This window comes from Silene latifolia, chromosome 8, assembly GCF_048544455.1.
Source record: "Silene latifolia isolate original U9 population chromosome 8, ASM4854445v1, whole genome shotgun sequence".
NCBI classification, from domain to species: domain Eukaryota; kingdom Viridiplantae; phylum Streptophyta; class Magnoliopsida; order Caryophyllales; family Caryophyllaceae; genus Silene; species Silene latifolia.
Window position 1 is genome coordinate 20,589,654 of NC_133533.1, and position 19,459 is coordinate 20,609,112.

Below are 19,459 nucleotides of genomic sequence, written 5' to 3' on the forward strand. Positions count from 1 at the left end.
TTATTTCTCGCTTTTACTGCTCTTATCTCTATTTCTCTTCCTTTAAACCTCGTAGTTTAGTAACCAATTCAAACAACCCCCCATTGTTACCTTAGGATTAGAATTAGACAACCGATAATTGCACTGCCTCCCTGTGGATTCGATACTCGACTGCCTCTGCTACATTTTAGTTGAGACCGTTTGGTTTTATCTTTGTTAGTGGTTTATTTTTAGTCCTTCTCTTAGTTTAAGGGACATCCGTTCCTTAAACTTTTCTCATATTCTTCTTGTAGTGTCTTCTTATGCGCAGGTCACAGGGTGGTGAATTACTACCATTCAATCCTGAGATTGAGAGAACTTTGCGCGCAAAGAGGAGATTGTTTCATGAACAACAGTCTGAGGAAGAGCCTGGTTCTCATTCTAGTTTCTACGAGAACGCTCTATTCGAGGAGGATCCACCTTCATCTCCAGTTTCTACTTCATCAGCTGAGACAGTCACTTCTCCAGTTATGGCTGAAGAAGCGAGTATAGCTAGTAACTCTGAGCCGACAGCTGCGAATCTTTACAAAGGATTCGCATTACCAGGGGAAGACAGAAAATTCGAGCCGAAGCCTGCTTATATTAATTTGGTTGAGAGAAACCAATTTGGGGGAGCTGCAACTGAAGATGCAGCTAAGCACATGGAGACCTTTATAGATTATTGCTGTTCCATACCCCCACCAACTGGCGTGACCCCGGATCAGGTGAAGGAGACCATGTTTATATTCTCTCTTCGTGATGCTGCAAGGGAGTGGTATAGGGACCTGGATCGAGCTGCTAATGGGATCACCGGCTGGAGTTCGTTGGCCTTGGCGTTTTATAAGAAATACTTTTCTGCCTCGAAGACGAATGCCATTAGAGCTCAGATCACGAGCTTTAAACAAGGGCCGGATGAGAACTTTCATGAAGCATGGGTCCGTTTCAAGAAGCTGGTGCGCACTATTCCACACCATGGGTTCGAAAAATGGAGTCTATGCAATCAGTTCTATAATGGGCTGTACGACGATCAAAGGTCTATCTTGGATGCTGCAGCTACTGGCAGATTTCAGGAGAACATGGGAGAGACTAAGGGGTGGAAAATCATTGATGATTTGGCTACCCACAAAGCTGAGTATAGGAATTCCAGGGGGAATCAAAGGAGAGGTGCTGAATCTCCTTCTGTAGCTGCATTAGAGGCTCTCACGACGAGATTTGATAAATATGAGTTGGGAGGAGCCTCGAAAGGAGTGATCTATCATGTGAATGCTGTTTCAGACGGTCCCTTCGTCTGTAAGAGATGTGGAGGAGAAGGGCATGTTTCAGATAATTGTCCCAATTCTTATGAGTCTTGTGCTGCCTTTCAACATTACAGGCAGACAAACACCTACTATGAGCCGAACGTCCATCCCAATTTGAGGTGGAGTAGTCAAAATATGCTCAATCCTACTCCTCCTCCGCACCAGCAGCAGCCGTATGTCCCTCTACACAAGAATCAACAAGGCCTTCAGAAGCCTTCGTCCTTCACTCCTCCTAATCACGGTGCATCATCTTCCGGTGGGGTGAGTGAAATTGGTGAGCTAAAGTCTATGTTGCTAGCCTTTACAAAGCAGTTTCAGCTGAGTGATCAACAAAAAGATGCCTCCATTAAGGCACTTGAAACTCAAGTTGCCCAACTAACCACGAATCAGTCCTCAAGAAAGCAGGGTCATTTACCGACTCAAAATGAGAAGAATCCACATGAGACGGTAAATCTGATAGAATTGAGAAGCGATCTTTCTTATGAGGGACCGGAAGTGTCGAAATCAGACCCGAGGAAGGCTAAAACTGATGATGAACAGTGTTCTGTCGAAGAAAATAAGCTCACGGCAAAGACAGTGCTCGATCGACTGGTTTCAGGTGGTCGATCGAGCAGATTTGGCGATGAAAATGCTCGATCGAGTAGTTTTTCTACTCGATCGAGTGATGCAGAAAATGGAGTTGCTCGATCGAGTGAAAATATCACTCGATCGAGTGAAATTGATGAAGATTCTACTCGATCGAATGGGTATGTTGGTCGATCGAGTAGTTTTGATGACGGGAAGCTTATTCGAGAGCCTGCTAGTGCTCGTTTAAGCGAGGAATCATCGAAAAGACCTCGTTCGAGAGGTAAGAAGCGTCCAAAGGATACAGAACTTGCTCCGAAAGACACATTGGAAGAGAGAAACAAGGGACTCGAGATACCCATCACGGTTCCCTTCCCAAGGCGGCTGCAGAATACTAAGGCTAATCAACAATTCGGCAAATTTGTTGAACTTCTGAAGAGCTTAGAAGTCACTGTGCCGTTCACTGAGTTTCTGACAAAGGTACCCTCTTGTCTTAAGTTTATGAAAGAGATTTTATCGCGTAAGAGGAATATTAGTGATAGTGAGACCGTAGCTTTGACTGAGGTAGGGTCAGCCCTATTTCAAAATAAGTTACCTCCTAAACAGTCAGACCCGGGTAGTTTTTCAATTCCATGTCATATCGGTACCCATTTGATTGATAACGCGTTATGCGATTTAGGCGCTAGCGTGAGTGTCTTACCGTTGTCACTGGCTAAGAGATTTGGTTTGACAAAGCCGAGTTGCACCAACATGACAGTCCAGATGGCCGACCGTAGTTTATCACGGCCACTAAGTGTAGTAGAAGACGTACTTGTTCAGATCGGGAGATTCTTTATTCCCGTAGATTTCGTTGTCTTAGACATCCCCGAAGATGCACACATCCCTATTATTTTAGGGAGACCATTTTTGTCTACTGCCCGTGCAGTAATAGACGTCGGGGGTAAGAATTTGACTTTTCAGGTAGGGGACGAGGAGCTGATTTTTCATCAGTGTAAGTCCCGGAGGGCTCCCATGCAAGCGCAGCCTTGCAATGCCCTCTCTTCTATTGATCCTATTATTTACACTCCAGATGAAAATTTGGAGAATTATGCTGCTATTGTTACCTCTCCGCCTCAGATTGAGAGCAAAAAGGAGGAAAGTTCGTCTATTTTCCTTGCTGCAGGTACAAATGAAAGCAATGAAGGAGCTGTCAAAGGACATGATGCAATTATTGTCGATCAAATTGGAGATGAGGATGCTAAAGATGGTGATAAAGGAGCAAGGACGAAGAAAGTTCGTGCTTATGTGGATGCAAACTATTTCCCTCCTACTGTTTTAAATGATTCAAATTCAAGCTCATGGAAGCTGAAGAGGACAGTCAATGTTGCTGAGGTGACGTCCTCCAGTCAGGAGCCCTCCAAGGGGCTACTGAATTGCATTGGGAATTGAGCGGGGAAATGCCCCGTGTAATCCCTTGTAATAAATAATTTCAAATTTTTCGTTGAATTTGTTTTATGCTTTTAATTAGGACAATTAATTTTTAGACAGTTTTTAGCGTAGATTTAAGACTATAGACTGTTCTTATGCGTATTGGTATTTTGGGAAATTTTTGCACGTGTTTTTATGCAGGTTTGGGGAAGTTTTACGCAAAATAAAGGAAGAAAGACGAAATTCAGGAGCTTACGCGGAAAAAGAGTTCGATCGAGTACTTTTTGTACTCGATCGAGTGAAAAATTGGTCGATCGAATGCTTTTCTTGGTCGATCGAGTAAAGCATAAAAGGGGACTTCACGATCGAGTAGAATTCTACTCGATCGAGCAGATGGAGCACCAAAGTCCTCGATCGAGTAGTTTAAAACCACTCGATCGAGTGAAAATGAATAACACGCAGGGAGTTATTCTTTAAACTCCTTAATTTTGTTTTCTATTTCATTTCTCCCCCTAATTTTCGTCTACTCTACCCCTAATTGCGACCAAACTCACCCCAAATCCCCATATTTTCTTGCTCAATCACCAAATCCGCCTCCTACAATCTATTCCTTGCTTTTTAATCTTTCAAAACCCCTTAATTTCCCTCTTGATTGTGCTCGTTTTCACGGTTTCAAAGAAGGGTTAGGGTTTGCGGTTCTTAGCTCGAAAAATCGCGTGTTTTGCTTGTTTGATTGAAGATTAATTTCATTTGTAGGTTGTATTCATCAAGTAAGTGTTTCCTCTAGCTTCATTGCATTTTAATTTCCTTATTTTTGCATTTTTATGAGGAAAAATCGGAGTTAGGGCTCGAAATTCCTGTTTAGTCGAATTTTTTCGACTTAATTTGTCATTGTATGCCCTTACTTATCTTGCTTGATGATCAACATCCCATTCCTCGCTATTGTTGCATGTTTAATTCGAATTTTGCGCGAGATTTTCGCGATTAGGGCTGCTTTAGTCGAACTTTGCGACTGTCAGGTGGTTTATATGCTGCCATGATTTAATTAACCTCAGTCATTGCTTACTAGCTACTATTGTTAACTGCTATCCCGTTCCCTATCGCCATTTGCATGCTTTGATTCGAATATTTTGAGGAATTGTTGGGAATTGTTTGTTGTAAAGTCGAATTTTTCGACTGGTAGGGGTTCACATGCTGTCACATGCTGGTTTTTCGTGCTGTGTTAGCCACTGTTAGCAGCTGCTTTCTTATCATACCCCCTGGCCTATGTTTTCAGGATGGAGTCGAGTACTTTGCCTTCTACCAGTACCACTTCTAACTCGTCCTTGAGTGAGACGGTGACCCCTGCTGTTGCCACTGCCTCTGCCTTAGTCACTACTGCAGCCCTAGTGTTACTAGTTTTAGCTGCATGTACGGTTTTCGTTTCAGCTAGCTCAGCTGCTAGCTCAGTTCAGGCTGCCACTTCCTCTACGGTCACCACCACTGCTAGCACTGCTGCTAGTCTCTCTCCAATGGTGACTACAGCAGCCACTACCTGTACACCAGCCTCTACTTTTAGTCCTGTGGTGGACTCGCCAGCAGCCGCAGCTGCCTTTAGAGCAGCCTTGGTCCCTCACACTGTCACTGCGAGGGCTTCTGCCTTGAGTTCCAGGGGTCGGGGTCGTAGACATTCTCGTTCTACGCCAGCCCCAGTCACCTCTGCTGCTTCTACTTCTACTTCAGCTGCGACTACTTCTACCTCTGGCACGGTCACAGTCCGAGGGGACACTTCCCTCGACTCTCACCCAGCTTATCCGCAGGTAATTTTTGTTAACGCTTTACACCGCAAGAAATTTTATAATCTGCGAAAATGTGTACATCTTCCTTCCCGATTTTTGGATAAATTGGCATTAGAAAGACTCGGTATTTACGAGTCGGTCTGTGAGTTACTACGGGGCACGGGGATAGCCGGACTCATCACTATGAGCGGCCGTACCTTTTTGGAGCTGAGCCTCGAGTTTCTCAGCTCCTTTACCTTCTCCTCAGGGGCCTACGATTCTGACCCCGACAGTTCTTCAGTGTCCTTCCGGTTGTTTAACCGGACTTTTCCGATGACCCTAGCGGAGTTTGGTGGGTTACTTGGCCTTACCTCTACGGGCGCGACTGCCGCCCCTAGGAGGGTCTTCCGACAGCTTTGGAGGACCCTGGCCCAGACGAGCTTTCCCGATCGGAAGCTCGCACAGGTAGACCTACCCCCTGCCCGATACTTTCTCAGACTGATGGGGAGCACTATCTTCGGCCGAAAGGAGCCGAACAACATTACCAACACCGAGCTCTCCATCCTGGGCGGTTATCTGAACGTTGACTGTGAGGGTCCCTATACCCTCAACATTGCTTACCTGACCGCCCAGTACCTTCAGAGCCAGGGGTTAAGGAGAAGGGATCTATTGCCTGCGGTGGCTTAGCCACCATTCTTGCCCGTTCCCTTTACCCCACTTGGCCTCGTGAGTTGCAGTACCTCGCGGGAGAGAGGTTCCTGAGTCTGGGCGCCATGCTCTCTCAGCATTGGCTGACCCCAGACTACCAGACTTGGAAGATTGACGACTCCTTGTCTGTTGACTTACCTTGTGACACTCTCCCCCGTCTTGAGCCCTTGCCCACTGTTGCAAAGGGCCACCGTCTGCCACCACTGCCTAACCTTCACCTTCCACTTCGACCTCGACCACCTCCTGATGCACCTGCCGCTAAGAAGCGGCGTTTTGAGCCTGGAGAGGGGTCTACACCTTCAGGGAGTGCTCAGCCTTCCACGGCTACTCCCATTCCGACCCCTACTCCCACTACTACTACCACTCCTACTCCCACTGACCAGCCACAGGCTGAGCCTGAGCCGGTCCTACCGGCTACTTTTGTACCACCTCCTCCTTTTGTGGCGCCCGCGGTCATAGACCAAGGGGGTGCCGTTTACGGTTTGTTGCTTGAGATCGCAGAGCGTCAGGCTCGTATGGAGAGGGACACGTCCCTAGCTCTACACCCTCTGTACGAGTGCCACTTGCGGCGACATCGTCCAATCCCAGAGGGTTGGCCACACCCTTCCTTCTTCCGGTTCCCAGCTGAGGGGTACCCGGAGTCTGCTGACGAGGACGAGGACGAGGACCCAGAGGTGGCAGTGGAGAGAGCTCGAGAGGAGGAGCGGAGGAGGAGAGAGATCCGGAGTTCAGGGTGGTGGACGTCCGTGACAGTGACGACGACGACGACGACGAGTAGCTACTGGTCTACTCACTTCCCCAGTTCTCAGACTGGTTTGGGGAAGTTCGTATTTTGTATGTATCTTTTACTCTTTTATTTTTGTCTCCTCTTTATTTTATTGCTTTTCTTTTGTTTATAGGTTGTATATTCCCGTTCCCCCATTTTTCTGCTGGTGTATGCTGGAGGACAACGACGGCGTTGTCCGTTTTGGTTTGGGGAGGTTATATTGCATTCTTTGAGTCTGCATTTGCATTTGTTTTTGCATTCACGTTTATTTTTCAGCTTTGTATTATTGTTTATTTCAAAAAAAAAAAATCAAAAATACAAAAAAATTAGAAAATTTCAAAAAATTTCAAAAAAAATTCACGTTTATTTTTGCATATAGTTTGAGTCGGAACGGTAGATTTCCATGATGATAATGCACTATAACTTGTCATTTTTACTTGAGCCTTGCACATCTTTTGATAGTTATTAGCTTTGTCATACGCATAGTCTACGAGTTTCTGTTCAAATATAGCTGACTGTTTAGACTTGACCTATAAATTGGCAAACTACTTGATAAATTCTGAGTTTTAGAGCCATAACTGGTGACATTCATGACCAGTTCATTAGGAATTTTGAGTAGTACTCCTTGCATAGCATGTCCATCATTTATGCACTTTTATGACATTCAATTTCTCGTCAAATGCACATATTCGGGTTTGTGGTCGGTGTCACATGCAGGGAGGTGTTTGCAAATTTCCCTTTCTTTATATCTTTCACCCATTTAGCTCCAAATAAGCCAAAACTTGCCTTTTTGACCCATTAGCTACATCCAAAATTAAGCCTGCCTAGTCAAGCTAGTTTAGTGTGTTCTTTTGTGGTATGATTTTGCGTCTGCAGTTTGGCCCGTATCCCTTTTGTATGGAGTTGGTGTGAGTATAAGAGGAAGGAGGAAAAAGAATTGAAAAAGAAAGAAAAAAAAGGAGAAAACGTGAAAGAAGGAGAAAGAAAAGAAAAAAAATGAAAAAAGAAAAAAAAAAAAAGAAAAGCTGGAAACGTGAGAAAAGAAGAAAAAGAAAGAAAGTTTGAAAAAAAGAGTTGTATTATTTGAGTTAGTTCTTTCAGACGGTATTAAAAAAGGGAAGTTTGTGACCGTCTGATTCCTCCATTCTTATTCTATATTTTTGAGGAGATTGTCTATGAGTTTAGTGAGCTTTGTGCCAAATGAAGGGCACTTGTATTTGATTTGTTTTAGTCAGTTGAGATTAGGATGGTTTCATTATGGTCCTGTTAGGAACTAGCTTGACGCTTTTACCTCCACATTCCCATAACATGTTTTGCCTTTCTCACCTGAACCTCACTATTCCCATATTATTTGCAAGCCCTCGGCTGGGACGGACATTATTGGTTGGAGTGTGTGCATTAGTACTTGAATTGTCTTTCATTTTTGTTGCATGCATGCTATGTAGGTCGCAGTTAGGTGAGTGATTGTCTTTTCTTCTCTCTTTTACATATAATATTCACCCTTTGCTTCATGATAGAAGAGTGACCACGTGAGAGTCCGATTTTGTTGGTCTTGCAAGTTCGATAGGTTGGCTATATTTCTAAACAGCTTATAACTCGTTTGCGTATTGACTACTTAACTATAACTGTTAGTTTTTTGTTGCACTAAATTGGTTCAAGTAGACAAGTTAAGCTAACTCTGAGTTATCGTTTCCGTTCTTTTAGTTGCATTGTAGTTTACTCGAGGACGAGTAAAGGTTTGGTTTGGGGAGATTTGATACGTGCCTAATGTATAGTCTTTTTAGCCTATTTCAGCAAGTATTTCTATGCATTTTTATACTGTTTTTATAGTATTTTGCCCCGAATATGCTACTTTGGTTCGCTTTGTCCATTTTGTAGAAATGAACGCGAAAGTAGTGGAATCGTACTCTTTTTCGTCCTTTTTGCATGCATTTAGAGGAGACGGGATTTTCAAGAGTGAGATACTGCGTTTGGAAGCGTCATGGCACGGATTACGAGGCATTCGGTGACGGACTTGAGCTGAAATGAAGACTAACTACTCGATCAAGCAGTTTTACCACTCGATCGAGTGGTTTTTACGTCCCAAGATGGTCGATCGAGTAGATTTCTACTCGATACTTAGCTTGCAGAAAGATGAGTTACTCGATCGAGTAACTTTCTACTCGATCGAGTAGATTTGCTGAGGTTTTTACTCGATCGAGTGGTTTTATTCCACTCGATCGAGTGGTTTCGCTGATTTGAGCTTCTAATTTGCCCGTGTTATGTTTATTTCGTTAAAACTTAATTAATTTGCTATTTAAGCACGCTTTACTAGGTCATTAGGATCTATCATTCATTTATCAGAACTCTCTACTGAAAAACTTTATTACATTGCTTTTCATTCTTCACTGTACTTTACTTTGGGATTATTATTGCTCGGATTCGATTGTTCTTTACGCCGGATTCGCTCGATTGTAATTCCTTTCTCTTCTCTTAATAATAACTAATCTTTTGTTTGCTTTAATTCTTCATTTCGTTACATTTAATTTCTGCCCTAATTTACTCTTTATGCAATTTTATTATAGTTTTAATATGTTTACTGCTGGAAATTTATCTGCTGTTAGTATTGATAGTTTAATTAGCGATATGAGTAGCTAAACCCCTTTCATGTTGGGATTAGGGAATCTGCGGTAGGAATGTGACGATGTAGTAAATGAAATAGATGAATTGATCATAAGACTCTGTCACCATAGCAATTTAATTGTATTTATCGACTTAGTTGAGTGCACGCCTCTGAGTTATTCCTTTAATCTGGCTAAAATTAATCCTAGATCGAAAGATTGGACTAAATAGGCCTGCTATGAACAGTACACTACCCTGACGAGAATGAAAGTTAAGTTAGTGGTATTTTAGGATAGAAAGTGGACCGAAAGGATCTTTCCACATCCGTCTTACATTAATTCGTCTGAGTCATTTACAGATGAGTCACTGGACTACCGTAGTGAACCGAACTCCCGACATGTCCCTTCTCTCTTGATAGTTTAAACTTATTTCTCGCTTTTACTGCTCTTATCTCTATTTCTCTTCCTTTAAACCTCGTAGTTTAGTAACCAATTCAAACAACCCCCCATTGTTACCTTAGGATTAGAATTAGACAACCGATAATTGCACTGCCTCCCTGTGGATTCGATACTCGACTGCCTCTGTTACATTTTAGTTGAGACCGTTTGGTTTTATCTTTGATAGGGTTGCGATAGCCGTGTCATTTTCGAGGGTGGTTGAAGAGGGTATGCAATATATGGTTATACGGATTTTGACCCACGAAAATCGTCTAATTGGACCTGGGCTAGGATGGGTTGACACCGGGGGTGATAGTCGACCACTTTGTGGTGGTCTTGGGTGGTTGTTTCTGGTGTTTGGTACAGTGGTCGGCCGGAATCGTGAACTAGGGCAGATTGTGTTTAAACACGTTGGAACCCGTTTATTACTCGCTGCCTTGACTCAGGTTCTTATGGGGATAAAACCGGGTGGTTGAGTCGACCAGGTTGGGGGTGTTTTGGTGGTTGCTGGTGGTGGTTGTGGTGGTGGTGACCGGAGATTCGCGAAAAACAGGGGATATCGGGTTTGGAATGTTGCAGCTGGGTTGTGTCGTGGTGTAGAGGGAGAGAGGGGAAAGGTGGGACTACTGGTGTTAGGAGGTGGCCAGGTTGCTGGTGGTGGGGGCCACGGGCTGACGTAGTGGTGGTGTAAGAAGGTGAGTGAGGGTGTGGTGTTCTTTGTGCCGGGTTTTGAAGGGCGCTGCTAGGGCGGGGTATTTGGGAGTTGCTAATGGCGGTTGTGTGGTGGTTTTGGCTGTTAGGTGTTCGTCGTGGTGTGGGCTAGGAGGTGGCTGGATTGTGTGGGGCTGATGGTGGCTAGGGGAGTCGTAAAGGACGGGTTTTGGTGGGGGTGTTGAACACGGTTTCGACGTGTTGTACGGGTTGTGTATAGTTGGGTTGTTTCACGTGGTTGGTCGTGGGTTTTGGGTACTTGTTTATGGGTTTGGGTTTATTTAGTTAATTGAGCGAGTTTTTACGTAATAATAATTGGAGCGGGAGATAATTAATATAATGAAATTACAATTAAGTAAATTAATATAATTAATTGAATAAGGAATAAGTAATTATATTATAATATCTTGTTAGGTGACGATTGCTGAAGGAACTATTATTACTTGGTTCGCGTGCTTGTTATTCGGATTTGCTGACGGAAGATTTTGGATTATTATTTAGCCTGCTTGACTCGGATTTGCTATTGAGGTAGGATAGCTACTCAATCACTTTAATGTTTACTTGAATGATATTTATCTGATTGTATTGGTTGGATTGTTTGGAATTGTGATGGATGATATATGGTTGTTGGTTGGTTGTATTGAGATGATTTGATTTATGACTAGCTCAGCTCGTGACTGTGATGATTTGATTATTGACTACCTCAGCTCGTGACTGAGATGATTATATTGATTATTGGATTCCTCAGCTTCGTGTCTGAGATGGTAAGAATGTTGTATAGCTCAATTGTTAGCATATCATATCATGAGCACTTGCATTGGTTTCCCCAGGCTGGTTCTACAGGACTTGTCTCTGGGATGTTATTGAGATTACCCCGGCCAGGGATTGGCGGGATGAACGGGAGCCTCAAAGGATGATCATGAGCATACATTGCATTTGCATTTAATATTGTTCTTGTATCCAGTTATTGTGGTTATTTGGCTATTCCTACTCAACCTCGTGGTTGACAGTGTATTCATGAACACCTGTGGTGAACCTTAACGGGGAGTAGATTTGACAGGTACTAAAGATTAGCTGACTTGGGAGCTTATGGGAATACGTGAGGACTTGGCCAATCTACCTATAAGTCTAGACCACATAGAATATTTAATCACTATATTTATTTCCGCTGCGAGTTGTAATAATTTTATATTAAGTTTTAGTTGGTTAAGTTGTAATAAACATGTAATCACTAAGTTTTAATTTAAAGTACTTTGGTGAGTTGGACTTTGTTATTCACTACCTCGGGAAACCGAGATGATAACAGTTCTATTTATTTGGGAATGTCTAGCTAAAGGCTCCTGAATAAATGGAGGTGTTACACTTACTCCAGATTTCTGTAAACATCCGTGTTCATTGGCATCGACGAGATTTATTCTAGACATAGAATGCTAAGGGTAACGAGTTCTTAGTGTTCATGTCACTACTTTGTGTCTTGACATGGCACGAGGTATTCGAACGGTTCCAATTTCCCATAAAAATTGGTGGCGACTCCACAAATGCAAACGCTTGTTTCCCAAGCGACCCCAGTGGGCCCTTGTTGTCCACAATTTAACAATTAAATATCATTATATATATTAATTCAATTACATATAACAATCGGCTAGTAATTCATAATCACATGTATATAAAATGGGTCATGTTAACATAATATACAACATATATATTGTAATTATAATTAACCAATCATTCTTAATTTAATTGTTTTATAGACAAAGTTTTAGTAATATAAAATTTTAATTAATAAAACGAATCTTATTTAATCGAATTACAATAAGATATATATATATATATATATATATATATATATATATATATATATATATATATATATATATATATTCGTACTCACATATCTAAATTGTTCAATTTTAAGGAATTAATTAATCTGTATCAATATACAATTAATTAATTTATCTATTAAGGGAATCATCCTTTAGGTGTGACCTTAAGGGATCAACTGATCACCATCGTCAAACGACAATAATGTCAAACTCTAGTCAGCCAATCATTACCGATTAATGTTGATCAGTTGACATATATCAATAAATCATCCCTTCACGTATTCTTATCATGAGTTTCAATAATGTGATCGCATTATTGTTGAGGACACATACTCCAACATGGTATTCGTTACTTAGCTATTTATTCAGACTGTCTTTAGGTCATCTTGCAGATTTTTAGAATCGTTTCAAGAAGCCATTGCTCCAGCGTTGTCATTTCTGATATTTTAGATATTAGTCATGCTTTTCATTGTCCAAGTTTTAAATTTATTCCTAGGACTGTTAACCTCATCGCGCATAATATTGCGACGAGGGTTCAAAAATTGTAGACTCGCATGTTATCTTCCCAATTGTCAAAAAAAAAAATGTTGCTTAGTCTACCTAGCTACTCCCTTCAAACTCTTGTAAAGACAATGTTAAGGTTGCATTTGTCATAGCCTCCTAGGTTTGATGTTGATTTTCTTATGTTTTTTTTGTCGGTGTTATTATATGTACTTATTCTCTATACATTACTTTATGTAAATGTGTTCAAAGGGGCCACAACTCTTCAAAATTCAAAATAATACTAAATGTCAAATCTATGTTAAGGTTGCATTTGTCACACCCCACCACCCATATAATGACACATCACTACTCCTTCCACTTACCCTATAAAAACCACCTCCTTATAACTCCCATACATATCCAAATCACTCTCTTCACCCACAAAATTAAAAATCCCCAATTTTCTAGGGTTTCCAATTCTCAATCAACAAGGAACATCCTTAGCAAATTTTCAAATCAAAATAACCCAACAAAAGAAGCAAGAATGGCACCAAGGAGATCCTCCTTTAGAAGTGCAAGAAGACCAAGGATGGTGGGAAGTTCCTCTACCTCACATCTCAACACCATTAGAAGAGAGCATGTAGAGATTGTAGACCTCACAAGGCTCGATGATTTCTCGAATGTGGAATTCCTTGATGATGTGCAGCGATTGGTCTTCCATCGACTCTTAAGTAAGAATATTCTTCCCACTAAATTTCTTTGTCATGATACCTTAAGAAAGCTTGGAATCTTTCACCAAGTAGAAGCACTCTTTGAGGTTTTTGGTCTTTCAACTCTCTTTCGCATGTATGAGCCAACATATCGGTCCCTTGTGCTAGAATTCTTAAGCTTTTTGAGAATCACAACCTTGAACAAGACTATTTGCATAGAGTTTAGGTTGGAGAATGTCTCTAGAATGATGACCCTTGTCGAGTTTGCCAATATGTTCGGACTTGATGTTTCGCCTACCCGAACATCAAAGCCCAAAAAGTATAATGTTGCACCATTGTGGAGGGCCATGATGGGCCGGGATTTCATTCTTACCAAAGAGTGTCTTGCTTTTCACATCCAAAACCCGATCTTGAGGCTTACATATAGATTTCTTTCGGGTACTCTTTTCGCCCGCCGTGATCCGGCCATTGTCAACCAATTGGACCTTGTATTCATGGAATCATACCTCAACATTCAAGGGAGAGATGGGTATCAATTCAATGCACCTCTAGTTATGCAAGAGAAATGGGCAAAGTTTCGAAATGGGAATGATGATGGAATGAAGCACATAGTGAATGGAGGACTCATAACTAGACTTGCAAAGCACTTTAACCCAAGGTTCAATGAGAACAATGAGTACACTCCACTTGCGGGGAACACGAGAATTAATGAAGATCTCCTTATCGTCCAACACCATTGGATAACCCTTGAGGGGGTTGATAAGAAGATAAAGTGGTTGACAAAAGGGAGCGATCCACTCTATCTCCCAATGCATGATCTACCGCGGGTCTCCCCAAGAAGAGGAAGCTTGTCCCCAATGCCCTCCTACCTCATCCCAAGTCAAAAAAGGCAAACTCCACCTCCACAAAATCCACCACCACAACAAGAACAACAAACTCAAAATGAGAAGATAAAAGTGCCTCCTTACCCCTTTCCCTACCAACCATATAACCATCCAAATCCCTTCATCCTCCCCCGTGACGACTTTGTCACGGGAATTTTGCAAGATTTACACTACCGTCAATATGAGACCTCCGTGGACACTTATTATGCTCTTTACCCCCAATACTATGAGATGGCTCAAAAAGGACGGATTAGTGAGGAAGGAGCTTTCCCCTCATGGGCTCAGATGGAATTGCTCTTTCCTAACTCGGAGAAGGCTAATGAAGGAGCGAACGGTCGCAAAGGAGAAGAAAGTGGGGACTCTTGTGGAGGTGATACGGTGAAGCTTGAGAGTGAAGATGAATTCATGGATCCAAGTCTAAGTGATGCTTCTAGGGATATTTGGGATACCGATATTGAAGGAGATGATGCCGATATCTAGGAGATTACTTCATCACTAGGTGGAGCGGGCAAGAGACACCCACCTTAGTTCAAGTGAAGTTTTCTCATCTCTCCTCTTTATCTTTATTTTTCATGAAAAGAACTTTGTATCTTGTTTCTTTGTATCTTATTTCATTTTGATCATTGTTGGTTTAGTCCTAGCAACATCAAAGGACTCACACCTCGGTACCATTGAGGTGTTCTTTTTTTGTTCCCATTTTTGAAAATCCAAAATGACAATCTAGTTTCATGCATAGCATAGTGTGTGCATGAACTATACCCATCCTTGACATTAGCAATAGTGTCTTATTTGGTTTGGGGAAGTTAATGCATACACAACGGGAGGTAGTCTAAATTATCCTCTCCGTCATAACAAAAACCATGCATCATGTAGTATAGCTTAGTGTAGAATTGCATTTAGTATAGAAATCATGCATCATCTTTGCATAATTTCCATCATTTTGGCCATTGAGGACAATGCCCATATTAGTGTGGGGATGGGAATTCTAACACTTAACTTTTATTCAAAAAACCCATAAAAATTGAAAAAAATTGAAAAAAACAAAAAAATTGAAAAACCAAAAACAAGTTCATTTCCTTTGTATATATTGTCTTGTATATATTGTGTTTGTTTCATCCTTGTTCACTTTGATTGACTACGCCACATCCGAGACATGAGGATATTGAAGACCGCGTGGTATGATCTTTCCAATCTCCTTTTTCCTCTTTATGTTAATGACTATGTGGCTTTATTTTGATTGATGCGGTAAAAACAATGTGAACTTAGGACTTGCATTTAGTTTATATGGCATATTAGTTGGTAGAATCATTTGCATTAGGATGTGTATATGCTAGTTGCATCATGGCATGTAGTTTGCATGTTAGAAAAATTTTGCGAAACCGTCTACTTGGGAAGCTTGACTAGTGTATATAGGCCCTAGTAGATGCTTTTTCTTCTCAAGACTTTGCTTGTTAGAATGCTTGTAAAACACCCTAGGATGTGTCATGCTAGTATCCTTTGACCCATGGTTTAAGGCCTAGTCAAGAGTACCTTGTGGTGTGATAACTCCTTGGCTACCGTTTATTCCAAGGTGACCCTTGAAACCATGCATACTTCCATCATTCATCCATGTTCTACCATACATTTTTGTCATCAAAGGGAATGGGCACAAAAAGAAATCAATTTGAGTTCAAAGAAATGAAAAGTGAAAGAAAGTTTGCAAAAATGCATCAAATGAAAAGAGGAGCAAAAATAGAACTCCTAAAGCTTCAAATACAAGGCACCCTCGTTACTAATTGGGGTGACTTTGAAAATGTTCAAAAAGAAATGCAAAAAAATTGTCAAGTATTGAATTGCCAAAAATCAAAAGAAATGGCAAAAAGAAAGTGTTCTCAAATGTTATATGCCACAAGAAATTGGGGGAAAAACAACAATGAAAGCAAACTCCCAAAATGAAACTCAAATTTTATTGATCCCTTTATCCATCGTATCCATTTTTGTGTATGGTAGAGAGGGGACGACCGTTCTTCTTGTCCAGGCAAGAGGGGGAATTCCGCGATCCTCCAGTGTTTCTAACACCATAGGGAGTCTACTCTTGACAAAAGCATCTAACGATTGAGGACAAAGGTACCCTAGCTTGACACCTTTTGGAGGTGATTTATTGGTATCCTTCTAGGCTTAGTAGTTTGAACAAATTGCATCTATGAAGGATTGTGTACCCTTGAATTGCTTCCCTTGTAGATAATTTCCGCCACTTAGATGAGGAAAGTGGCTATTCTTTTTGTAGATGCATCCATTATGTGAATTTTTGTGCTTTAATGTTTGGATGTGTCGCCATTTTGGCAAGACCCACCTTGCCTTGCAAGAAGGCATCCTACCTCATGGTTGTCTTGTTGTGAGTTGAAGGGGCGGAGTGAGACCCGCTAATTGTCTCATATCGGCTATTATTATTAGGTTAGGTTAGTATTGGTCCTAGTCTTTGTCACCTCTTTACTCGGGACGAGCAAAGGTTCGGTTTGGGGATATTTGATGTGACCATAATTGGCGCATATTTAGCCCCCGAATTACCATTGTTTCCATGCTTTTTAGTGCCTATTTGGGTCATTTATTATCTTTAGTTCTTTGTTTTGCATATTCTTTGAGATTTTGATCCCTTGGTAGGAAAGGAGTAAGAATCTTGCATTTTCATGGCAAAACGAGGCTAAATTGATTGTATTCAATGACCAAGCATCAAGGAGAGACAAGACTAGAAGGCCTTTGTACATATCATAGTAGAAGAGCAATGTTGAGAAAAGGATCCTTGAGTCCCCGAGGAAATCCCCAAGGAATTTATGAAGAAAAGGGAAGAAAAGAAGAAGAATTGAAGCTGACCAACAATCCGAACGGATTGTACCAAATCCGCCCGTCCGTCCAGCCCAATCCGAGCGTCCCACCCTGGAATCCGCTCGGATTCCCCCTCACAAATCCGAGCGTCTTGCACAAGAATCCGCTCAGATTCCTCAGCCCAGATCCGGCCGTCCCGACTCCAATCCGCACGGATTTCAGTACAGCACGTTTTTCATTCTTCAAGCTACGAAAAGAGAAGCCCTTCTCTCAGAAAATACCGGATTCTCCTTGCTCAACTTAAAAAGTGTAATTACTAGTTTAGCCCTTAGTTAACCCTAATGCATCCTCCCTAATTTTCACTATAAATACCCCATTAGGCTAATTAGAGGAGCATGTTCTTCTTATCAATAATTAGTGTAGTTAATATCAATCAAATCTTTCTTCAATATTGTAATCAAGCATTAATCAAGTTTTAATCCAAGTTTTAGTTCTTTAATCTCTCTCTTGTTCTTCCTTTATTTTGGGTAATTGAAGATTATTTGGGTTATTATTGGGAGATTGACAACCTCTCAATCTAGGATTCAAGTACTTCTATTATTCTTGCTTTATTATTGGAATCATTAGTAGGTATAATCTCTTAATCCCTTTTTAATTATTGTTAATTACTTTCATTTATTCATCATGTTTCATTATGTTAGTATGATTGACAACCTTTCTAGCATGATCAATATGATAATGAGTGAGTAGTCTCTTAGCTAGGGTTTAATGGGTGATTAGGGGAAACCATCATGGGGATGATTCATGCTTAAATCAATATGCTTTCATAATCTATTTGCTTGCTTGTTTTGATCTTAATACATGCACATGTTATATTTGATGAAATGCTAAGCCTATGAATCCTTGCATTTACTATCATCTCCTATCTTTTCAATGAGACTTGTAAGACATAACCCAACTCGAGTCTTGTTAGACCATGCATGTGTTGAGTAGGAAAGATTAAGTCGACTTGTAGGTGTTGTACAATCTAATCGATTCGGCTCCGGGACCCAAACTTTCCTAGGATTGTAAGATATAACCCAACTCAATCCATCACAACAATAATTGCTTGCTTATAATTTGAGAACATGTTTGTATGATCATATCCCATGATTCCCTATGAACCCATGACACCCTAGTGCCTTTAATCAATTGTTTACACCCCTTATTTTATTCATCTTGCTTGTTTATTTTCATTATTATTTTAGTTTAGTAACCTTCTACATCAACCCAATTTGTGACACCCCTTAGACACTACTAGTTACAATAGAATTCTCATTTCAATACCCGTCCCTTGGGATCCGACCTTTACTTGCCTCTTTACTAATTGTAGAGTTGTTTGTGGAGTATAAATTGTGTTTTGTATCGACCATTGACCAACGACCACATATGCTTAATTGTGAACACGAAATGGCCTCGATCAAAAATGGCGCCGTTGCCGGGGACGGTGTTTAATTGATTTAAGATTTCTTTTATTGTAATTAGTTGTGTCTTTTTCACTTTGGAGAAGTAAAACTCCTCAAGGTTTGTTCTAATTGTTTTCGAGTTGTTTGATATTTTGCATGTCTAGAAGGTTACAAAGAGATTTGTTACCTTTTGACCGTGAAATCGAAAGAACCTTGACGAATAATAGGAGACTTGTTAGGAGGAATTTGGGAGGTGTTGGTGAAGTTGTTCAACCCACTAGTGAGTTTGTCAATCCTTTCGCAATAGAAGGAGAAGAAAACCCATTACACAATATCCCACAAAATCCACCTACAATGCCTAAATTCTCGTCACACTCTATACCCACCGAGGAGGATCTACCAAATGGTACTCCTACACCGCAACATCTCACCGGTAATTTTATTGCCAAGTCCGCCTTCATCCAACTAGTTGAGAGGAGCCAATTCGGGGGATTGCCTAGTGAGGACCCTCATTCTCATATGGAAACCTTTGGCGATTATTGTGATGCTATCTCTCAAACGGGCGTGACTCAAGACCAAATAAGATGGGTCTTATTTCCTTTTTCGTTAATCGGCACCGCAAAGCAATGGTTGAAGGGCCTTGATAAGGCCACCCTTGGAATAGATTCTTGGAAGAAGCTAGCTCTAGCTTTCTACAAAAAATTCTACCCACCGGAAAAGACTAACATGCTAAGAGCTCAAATTACGGGTTTTAAGCAAAGGGATGAAGAATCTTTGTATGAAGCTTGGGAGCGGTTCAAAGGTATTTGTCGCTCATGTCCTCACCATGGACTTAGCGAATGGTTTTTAGTGCAACAATTTTGGAATGGTTTATATGAAGATTCAAGGAACATTCTCAATATGGGATCAAATGGAATGTTCACCGAAGTTGATGACAATCAAACATGGAACAAGATTGAGGAAATGGCGGTCCATAATTCACAATATAGTAGGCCTCGCAAGGCTACTAGAGGAGGAAAGTATGAAGTGGATTCCGTTACTCAATTGGGTGCTCAACTTAGTGCTC

At 41.2% G+C, this 19,459-nt stretch overlaps 2 non-coding genes across 2 annotated transcripts; both read right to left on the reverse strand.

The window, feature by feature from the left end:
• Positions 1 to 869: 869 nt before the first annotated feature.
• Positions 870 to 976, reverse strand: LOC141598016 (small nucleolar RNA R71). Its single transcript, XR_012523220.1, has one exon. It is a non-coding gene; the product is annotated as a small nucleolar RNA R71 (small nucleolar RNA).
• An 18,143-nt stretch (positions 977 to 19,119) lies between these two features.
• Positions 19,120 to 19,226, reverse strand: LOC141597566 (small nucleolar RNA R71). Its single transcript, XR_012522795.1, has one exon. It is a non-coding gene; the product is annotated as a small nucleolar RNA R71 (small nucleolar RNA).
• Between the last annotated feature and the right edge of the window lie 233 nt (positions 19,227 to 19,459).